Consider the following 10,084-nt stretch of genomic DNA (forward strand, 5'->3'; position numbering starts at 1 on the left):
AATATCTAAGAGGAGCCGACATCCAGAACAGCATAACCCAGCTTTCTAAATCAAGGGAGATTGCTGATTGCTGTATTGTTTGAAGGCATCTTCCCTGCGTCCTCCAGGTGGCGCCATATGCACAACAGTTGTACTATTAGCCGGGCTGGAGGTAGTTACCTGCGTTTCATCCGAATTAAGGAGTTCGGTGTGGGGAGCGGACTGTTCTCCTTAAGGGTATCTCGCAGCCTTGTTTAGCTCTAGTAGCCTATAGAACTGTACTGCCCAGCCCAAGACCAGAGCGCTTCAGTAATTAAAATATTGATTATTGGATTGTGTTAGCGCCTTCTCTGTATGAATCACGAACATTTGCTAGGTTATGAGTTTGTACATAAATGCCGGTCTAAGCAGCCTCTCTTTATCCTGATGCTATGATGACAGCATCGTGCTCGACCGTGGGTTCCACCGGTTCTTTAGCAGAATTAGACACTTACCCCTGGGGTGTAAGTACCTAGGTTTTGCAAGCGTCATTTTTTGAGATCGGGCATGTCAGTGCTACTGCAATTCTGAAAGTGTTTGCTTAAGCACGCCAATAAAAAAAGTAAATTTCTTTTGTAACGTAATTTGTAAGCAATAAACATGATTGGAAATGCAGTATCTGCTGTTGCCTATGCTAAATGCAGAGGTTTTTAACTCTCTGTGTCGTTACTCATGTAATAGGCAGTTTTCTGTACATACTTTGTTCCCCATCTCTGAGCAAAGTTAGCAAGTTTCCTCGGAACATTTCAGTCTTTTCCTACCAGCCCCTGGTTTTGATGCAGATGCTTTGGGAAGGGATCATTTATTTCATCAGGTAAAGACAGGAGGTCACATTAACTTATAATACAGAGACACATACAAATGCGGTTCTGACTGCTAAAGAGAACACAGGAGGCTGCTAGTTAACACAATGAGATTTCTAGGAAGTGATGCATAAATTCTTCACAAATGACACATTTTTTCACGTTTCATTCCAATTAAGTTACTGAGGCAGCTAACCCAGCAATGAGCACACAATACATTTGGGTAAAATGAGGCTTTTTCTGGTGGGTGGGTGTGGATTTTATTTTTACCCTGAATGCTCGTGTGTTTTATGAAATGCAGTTAGTATTAAGCTGCTATTATGGATGAAATGTCAGTGACCTTAACAAGTCTCCCTTTCTCTGCACGAGTTGTTTACCCAGTATGTGCCTTGCAACGATAAACATAGGAAAACCCTCTGCACTGAGCTTTTCAAAAGATACGGCGTTGGGCTGCGATAAGGGAGCGATAAGGGAGCACGGAAGCTTATGCTCACATAAATTTGTTAGTCTCTAAGGTGCCACAAGTCCTCCTTTTCTTTTTTGCGAATACAGACTAACACGGCTGCTACGCTGAAACTTGAAGGGTTTGGCAGTCACACGGTAGATTTCAATAGTTAGATGCTTCCAGGAAACGTTAAAAAACAAATCGTTTAAACAAGATCTATTCAGGGGCTTGGGAATCCACCCGGCGACGGTCTCCGTGTGTCTTCTGATCACCCAGCACGTTTAGGAGGAACAGCGAGTTGCAAGGCAATCTTGGCCAACTCTTACTTCCAGGGTGACTCGGGGTTTTAACCTGGTAGGGGCGGATCCTGGCCCATTCCCAGCGAGTGGCTCTGGACACAGCAACCAGCGAGCTGACCTTACAGACACAACAAAATTCGCCTTGTTGGCCCAGGCAGGAGCACCGAAGGCTGTAGCGCAATTTCCGATGGCATTGAAATGCAAGACCCCTCCCCGCCCCCGCCCAAGTGCTAAACTGGATATGGCAAGACCCCCCCCCCTTTTGGACAGAGAGTGTTCCAATGTCCTTTCCTATATTTGCATTGTGGCGGGGGGGGGGGAGGAGGGTGTATAGTTTGCTTTACTTAAACTATTGGCGCTGTTAGCCTTTCAACCACATACGCACGACTGAACAGGGTCCCGATCCAGCCCCCATGGTAGGCAATGGCGCAACTCCCCATTGGGGTTTAGGAGCGGGTCCTCAATTTTGGGGGGGAAATATACTTACAAAATTATCTGGGGCTGAATGGGTAAAACGCTAACCACAACAACAACCCCCCCCCCAAGCTGGCCATTGTAATGAAATAGCATCTGATTTTAAAAGCAGAGGCTTTCCACAAGCTGCACTGAGGCGGGTGATCCACAAAGCAATACAAATCAGAAATGAGATTTCGGAGTCCTAATGAATCTGATTGCATGAACATTTATAATCCCCCATGGCTTTAAATGAAATCAGATATAATCAGGAGCTATGGGGAAAGGGAGTGTTTACAGGCTGAGATTGGGAAGTGCTGCAGTATTAGTAAAGATGCTGTTCCTTCTATTGATGTCTAAAATGATGGATAATGTGAGAATGGCAAATATACTATTTGTCTAATGGCTCTGCAATTAAATTCCCCTGTAAATGACCCATGCCTCATTTCATCCTAATCTATGGAATTTTGATTGAATTCGTCAGCTCTAATTGAAAAATACTGCACTTTAATGTCTGCATTGCAGTTTCAGGACCATGGTGGTTTTAATGAGACAGTGCCCCTCTGACCTGGGAATATTTTAGATTTTTATTCGGGATTTTAAACCAGCAGATTCTTCAATTCTATTCCATGCAGGAGTGAGTGTATATGCGTGTGTTTGTATAAGTATATCGAGAGAGAGAGAGAAAATTTTGCAAATCACAGTTTTATTAACCTCTGCTTTACTTTCCTTACAGTATTTTTACTTTTACTACTTTCCAAAAATCCAGTGAAATATATTTCCAAATCTGAGTCACCAAATCATCGGAAATAATTAATTTAAGAACATAAACCACGATTATTCAACCCACTTCTCATTTTTCTGCCATCCTCTGATTTTTTTTAATCTTTTAAATCTTTTTCATTAAGATCAGCATCTATGGTTTCCTTTTATGGCAGCAAGTGCGAATTAAATAACAAAGCAAATGTATACAGTAGCCAGGAGCCCTGTATACATTTGAAGGAAACCTACAACCCTCCCCAAAAGAGACAACACTGAGCACAGAATTCATAGATATGCTTTCTATGCAAATAGGGAAAGCAATCCGGGAGAAATTAGCTAGTTGTTGAAGCATAGTCACTAGATTGAAATGAGTTAAAGAGAAACATGCAAACGAGCTAATTGGATTAAGCATCGAATGTTTTCTCTTTTCCTGAAGAACAAAAAGAGAGAGATTTCAATCAAAGGGGCTGACAAGCAGTTTGATGGGGAAGCGTAGGTGCTGGAACTAGCAGTGTTGGGAGGACTGCACCCCCCGGCTTGAAGTGGTTTCCAGCATATACAGGATTTACAGGTTAGTTCAATGGCTTTCAGCACCCCCACAGTTAAATACCTGGCTCACTCTTGTAATACTGGTTGAGAGTTTTTGCAGGGATCCTTCTTTGGGGGTCACATTCTGCTGTGAGATCTCCCAGTGTCAAAGAGCAGCAGCCTGATTGCACTTGACAGGGGGGATAATTAGCAGGCCTGCCACAGAAACTGTGATTTGGTCACAATCAGCCCTGCAGAAATCCGTGCAGAACAGCCTTCCACAGCCTTCTGTGTAGGGTCCAATCCTGCATCCCTCATGCAGGCAAAACTGCTGGGAGTGAGGCCTGCAGGATTTGCCCTTTGAGCACAAAAGGGAAGTGGCTAAGGAGAAAGAAGGGGGATAAAGCAGGAATTCTGCCACATGCTAGACACCAAAAACACTTCTCCATATCCAACTGAGCGTAGCAAATCACAACAGAGCCATCCCAGGAGTAAATATCCATCGGATGAGTAGCCAGTGCTATTAGGGTGAAGTGGTGAAAATGCAGGTATAATCCTGCAATCTTCAGTCAGGCAAAATTCCAGAATAATGAAATCCTAAGGATTAAAGGGTACTTATTTGTGTCTCTTTCCTATTTTAAAGTCCTCAGTGATCACATGTAAACTACATATCATTAAACATTGCCCTGACACATTAGGTTATTTCCCCCCCTAAAATTGATTTAATTGCATGTAGTTTACATATTAGTGTGAGGAGCTTTAAAATGCATGTACTGTGTAATTACAATTTCAGCACATCTCCCAGATGAAGGCAGGGCTTGTTTTAAATGATTGCCTTGTTAGGGCCTTTGTAAGTTAGTTTTGCTTTATAATTTGTTAATTTATTTTTTGCAGTATTTGGCTATTTTTTTTAATTCTATTGAATGCCAGGAATTAAACCTACCAGATTTAAAAATAAAAAGCTGATGTTACATGATCCTAAAACGTACAGCCCTGCACAATGGTGTAAGATTAGTTTTTTTGTTTAAACCAAAAAACATAAAACAAAGCTTTCCAGATGGTCCCTTAGACTTCAGTTCTGCAGTTTAATTCAGCAGGGCTGCTAAACCTGATCCAAAGCTCATTAAATCTAACACAAGTCTTTCCATTGGCCTCAATGGGCTTTGGATCACACCCATAGTTAGGAACAATGACTTGCTGACTACAGACCACATGCATGTTCAGTACAGCTCTTCCCCATGGCATAGCGATGCTCTTCATATACCAACACGATGAGTCTCCACATTTGCAGGAGTTGGCCCTTAAATTGTATAATATTGTGAGCATGTTCCTGCATGAGCTAGGCCTTGTATGATCCCTCTTAAAACCCACTTGCACACCCCTTCCAGGATGCAAGGGCCTTGTCTACATGAGGAAAATTAGAACATGGAATGCAAAGCACTGCAAAGGTGGCAGCTGTAGTGTAGTTAAGACTCCGGCGTTCTAACCTCTGGCTCATCTAATCCTGCAACAAGACTGCCCAGTGGAGCCTGCAGAGGCTCTTCCCACCCCTTTTCTACCCACTCTGCCTGTACAGTAGAAGCAGCACTGGGTGGAAAGAAGGCACATTGGAGTTCAGCCCAATAGACTCTACATGCTGGATACGTACGGCACTTCATCCCCTCAGCCATGGAGTAACTGCCCGCACAGTTATTTCAGTGGAGTTCTGACATCAGGGGCTGTAATGTTTCTGTGCAGTTGGATAAGGAAAGATAAAAGGCTCAATTCTCCTATCACATCAATGTGACGCCCTTGGTTGGAATGGGGTTACTCCCCATTTACACCCATGTAAGTGTGAGGCACAAAGTTAAAGCTTATGCTCAAATAAATGTATTAGTCTCTAAAGTGCCACAAGTACTCCTTTTCTTTTTGTGAATGCAGACTAACACGGCTGCTACTCTGAATTCCAGACTTGGCAGTGTGTACTGCCCTGTAGCACTGAGTTTTGTCTGCATTTAAAGGGGACATGTGCCACTTTCCCTTGCTTTTAGTTCTTGTGTATTGCAAGTTACCTTTCTATCCATTTTCCTCCATCATGATTTCCCAACCTTCCCCTCTCCCCATCTTGGAAAAAAAATGGCTAAAACCTTAATGAATCAATGACTAACATGGAGACAAAATCCTGTGCTACCCAACTTAGTGCATACACTGTAATGCAAGTGTCAGGGTTCCTTCCTCACTCTGAACTCTGGGGTACAGATGTGGGGACCCGCATGCAAGACCCCCTAAGCTTATTTTTACCAGCTTAGATTAAAAACTTTCCCAAGGCACAAATTTCACCTTGTCCTTGAACAGTATGCTGCCACCACCAGGTGATTTAGACAACGAATCAGGGAAAGGACCACTTGGAGTTCCTGTTCCCCCAAAATATCCCCCCAAGCCCTACACCCCCTTTCCTGGGGAAGGCTTGAGAATAATATCCTCACCTATTGGTACCGGTGAACACATACCCACCCTTGGATCTTAAGCCTTCCCCAGGAGGGATAGCTCAGTGGTTTGAGCATTGGCCTGCTAAACCCAGGGTTGCAAGTTCAATCCTTGAGGGGGCCATTTAGGGATCTGGGGCAAAAAAAAATTGGGGATTGGTCCTGCTTTGAGCAGGGGGTTGGACTAGATGATCTCCTGAGGTCCCTTCCAACTCTGATATTCTATGATTCTATGAAAGGGGGTGTAGGGCTTGGGGGGGGTATTTTGTGGGAGTATCTTTTGCCCCCATTGGTTCCTTTGGTCAGGTCCCAACCAGGTTATTTGAGCTTCTTAACCCCTTACAGGTAAGGAGGAATTTTAGGCTACCCTTATGGTTATCGCAAAAAGAAAAGGAGTACTTGTGGCACCTTAGAGACTAACAAATTTATTAGAGCATAAGCTTTCGTGGTTATGACAGCAAGGTTGATGACTGGTGCAAGACATCCCACATGGAAGGACAATCTCCCACTGGTGTCCCTGTTTTGTTGTTTAACTCTAAGACAGGTGGTCAGATGAAGGCTTGCTTACTACCAGGAATGTACAGGTAAAGTTCCACAACCCCAGTAAATCCTGATCCTGCTCCCCAGCTGAGAACTGGGAAAGGGAGCAGCAATGGAAATCCAACATGAAACAGTAGCCCCCATGATTTTCAAAGCAGGCAAGATCCGCTCCCTGGAGAGGAAGTTACTGTTATTTAATACTGATGTGCCTCCCCCTTGTGTAGTGCTCAGGCATTCCCATATTAGCTCACAATTAGTCCAGCTGTCTTGATTACTTATTGTGAAGTGCTCTCTTTCATGTAATTTTTTTCTTGCCTTTTCAGATTCCTCTCAAATTAAACCTCCCCCTCTAAATTGTCTCCTACATAGGATTTTCCTGTTCCCCTTACATTTGCTTTTATGGGGGATGATCTGAGCAAACTTTTCAAGAGTGCCTCAGTGACTTAGGATCCTGAGTCCCACTGAAACTCAATGGGACTTTGGCTCCTAAGTCATTCATGTGCTTTTGAAAACTTTACCCTTTGCCATTTTTATGCACTACTGAAAGGAATTTGCAAAGATGCCTGGATATTTTGATTCTCCTGTGACATCCCAATGCTGTGCTTGGGGGCATTGCAATCACTTTCTGGGCAAGACTCTTTGATGCTATAGGGCTTTTGTCACTTTACTGCAGCTGCAAGGGCAGGCAAAAAGAGAAGCCAGGTTGTAATGGAGAGGTCGCTTATTCAGATACAACTACCTTCCATAAATGAGGGCTGAATCATCCTCTGGGGGCTTGTTCCTATGCTATGGCCTGATCCAAAGCCCGGTTATGCTAATGGGAAACTTCTGAAGTGCATGGGAATACTATTAGTGAGCCCTGAGAGAATACTGGAATAAGGACTTGCAGAGTTTCCACCAGGTCATTCGCCCAGGAGAGTAGCATTTACCCCATCTCCTGTTCCACACAGTGGAGAGGCAGTGTATGGGATACCCAGGAACCAGGAGATCCACCAGGCATCAGAACTATCCACATGAAGGAGCAGAGCCTCCACATCTCTCACTCCAACCTTGCAGAGGAGCCAGGCTGCCAATTGCCGTGTGGTGGGGACAGCCATACACATTAATGCTGACTGACTTGGTGCGACAGAAATGCCCATGTGGCTGAGGGAAGGGATAATGCCGGGGAAAGCAACCCTTCTCTCTACTTTTCTGTGAAGTTCCATTTACACAGAACCTTAACTCATAGCTACATGTGACCATCCCAGGGAAAAAAACCTATGGAGAGGGCCCACAGCTCCAGGCATGGGACTGGTGCCTCCTGCTCCCCTCGGGGAGGAGGGACTTATTGTCTCATAGAGGAGAGAGCAGCAGGGCCTGTAGATCGTGTGGATCCACCAGCTCTGCAAGGGACTCAGGACCAAACACTGCAGAACTTGTCATACCTGGGAAAGGGATACAGCACTCCTGGGGGCCTGGGTCAGCATGGCTCCCTGAGGAGCTCCCCTGCCATACTCACCTTCAGCCCATGAGCAGCTGGAAGGGTCATCGCATGTATATCCAGTGAGTTAATACTTTCTTGTAGCTCTCCGCCATGTTGTTCAGTGCCACGGGCTATTAGGGAGGTGATGGACCTGCAGCATGAAACCACAGCCAGGTTTGGCCCCTTCTGAAGAAGCAGCCTGCGGACCACACCACTGAGAGAGAGTCCTGAGCACTACAGCTGAGGCTGATCCTGCACTTGAGCACATGAGAGCTGAAGGGAGCCAGGGCAGCCCCAGCAATTCCAAAGTTAGAACACAGGCAGGGTAAAAAGCCAACACAGCCGGGGGAGCCTTGCCCAGAGCCCAGCCCAGGATATCTCATCTGGGTACCATAAGTGGGGGAGTCGTGCTGTGTAGGCAGCACTTCGGAGAATGCCACCCCTCTCCTTCCCACAATATGACCCTAGGCACTAGCCTCTTCCTGAGGGTGAAGGGTGTAGAAGACATAGATGGAAAGTAAGGCTGGTTCCTTACTGGGCCCAAAGCACTGCAGTTGCTACCCACCTCTGCTTCCCTCCCCCCATCTTGCCTCAGCCGCACCACCGTAAGCCCACAGAGCCCTGCCACATGCTCAGGAATAAGGATGACTCCCCCCATTCCACAAGTTTAGGGGCCTTCCCACGCTCCCTTGCACCCTGGTATCCTCTGCAGCATGGAATGGAGAGAGCAATTTGGCCCTCCTGCATTCCATTTCATGGGCGCAATCACACTTGGTTCACTTCCTCACCAATCAGAAATCATAGCAGTTCGCTAGAGAAAAATCAGCTAACTATGTGGAGCACAAAAGTCTGGTCTCATCTGAACTAATACTCCTGTCTGACAAGTGCACTTGTTTGTGGGCAGATTCTTAAGGGGTCAGACAATACAAGAGCTGGAGTGTTGGTGCACAGTGCCACATGCTGACAGATTACCAGGTCTAATTATCTGGCATGCCAACAGTCCAATATCCTTTCCTGGAAGTTTTTTTAATCAATTATCTGTTCATAAATATTTACTTTTCTGCTCTTCACAGTATAATGCAGTCTGCTGGGCTTTGGATTTCTGCATTGGGTAGCCTATCACAAGGAGGAATGACACTCTGGGCTAGCTGCAGTGCTGCACCTCCTGAGGTGGGAAACGCAGACAGAGCAGCCTCGGGAGAAGAGATGACAAAAGTGACTTTTTGCACTGATTCTAGGCTTCTGCAGGAGCCAACCTGGCCCCTAAGGGCTGATCTATCTTCCAGCACCCTCCTCGGGGTTGTCTACAGGCTGCACCAGAGCCCAGAATCCTTCATAGTGCCTATGAGACACACACCCTTCTACCCCCAACACTTCCCTATGTTGGGCTTGTAAAGCAGCACAGAGCCACTTGCACCAGTCTGGGGAATTGTTTCCCTCTACCTCTGCAAACTGCCACAGCAGCACACAGAGGCCAGAGTGGAGTGCAGAACTGATTCCTCTGAATTCAGGCTACACTGATACTTTTGATTCATCTGAATGTAGCTGTGCTGAAGTTAAAGTTATGGACAAGCTTTTCGAAAGCAGGGCCTTAATCTAACCTCCTAATTCCATATTTTGGCACCAAAATTAGCAGCCTGATTTCCTAGAATGCCGAGCACCCCACATTCTGCAGCCCCGATGACTTCAGTGGGGTGACACAGGGTGGAAGCCAGAAGAGAGTGCAGCCAAAGGTTTGTGAGATTAGAATGCCTCTGTTAATTAAAATGGGCCATATACACCTCTTTGTTGTCAAGAGGTATAGAGAGGGCTGAGGTCATCAAACGATCACACAAAATGAACATGGAGAGATTCTGCAGTCACAAGAAAAAAAGAAAACATCTGAGGTAACTAGCAGTGGGCATGCTAGAAAACACTGACTAGAGATCAAAAAGTTACAGACCCTGTGTTGGGGAAGCTGTAGATCCCTGAACTATTACACATATGGCAGCAGCTGTAATATGGTCGCAGGGCATATGGAAATGAGTAGTAAAACAAAACTTTTCCAAGCCTCTGAAAGTCTCAGATGAGTAAGTTTGAGGTCTTTGGTGCAGATTTTTACAGGCATTTAGATGTTGCTCCACTTTGGAAGGGGTGTAGTTCTACTGGAAGAGTCTAAAAGTCACTTTAGAATTGAGTGTCCAAATGTGGGGTTATATCAGCATAGCTGTAGCAGGATAATTATTCTATTATAGCTATGCCTTTTGATTTCCACCATGTAGACAAACCCTTAATCTCTCTGCACCTCACTTTCCCATCTGTAAAATGGG

Source organism: Dermochelys coriacea, chromosome 11 (genome assembly GCF_009764565.3).
Source record: "Dermochelys coriacea isolate rDerCor1 chromosome 11, rDerCor1.pri.v4, whole genome shotgun sequence".
NCBI classification, from domain to species: Eukaryota; Metazoa; Chordata; order Testudines; family Dermochelyidae; genus Dermochelys; species Dermochelys coriacea.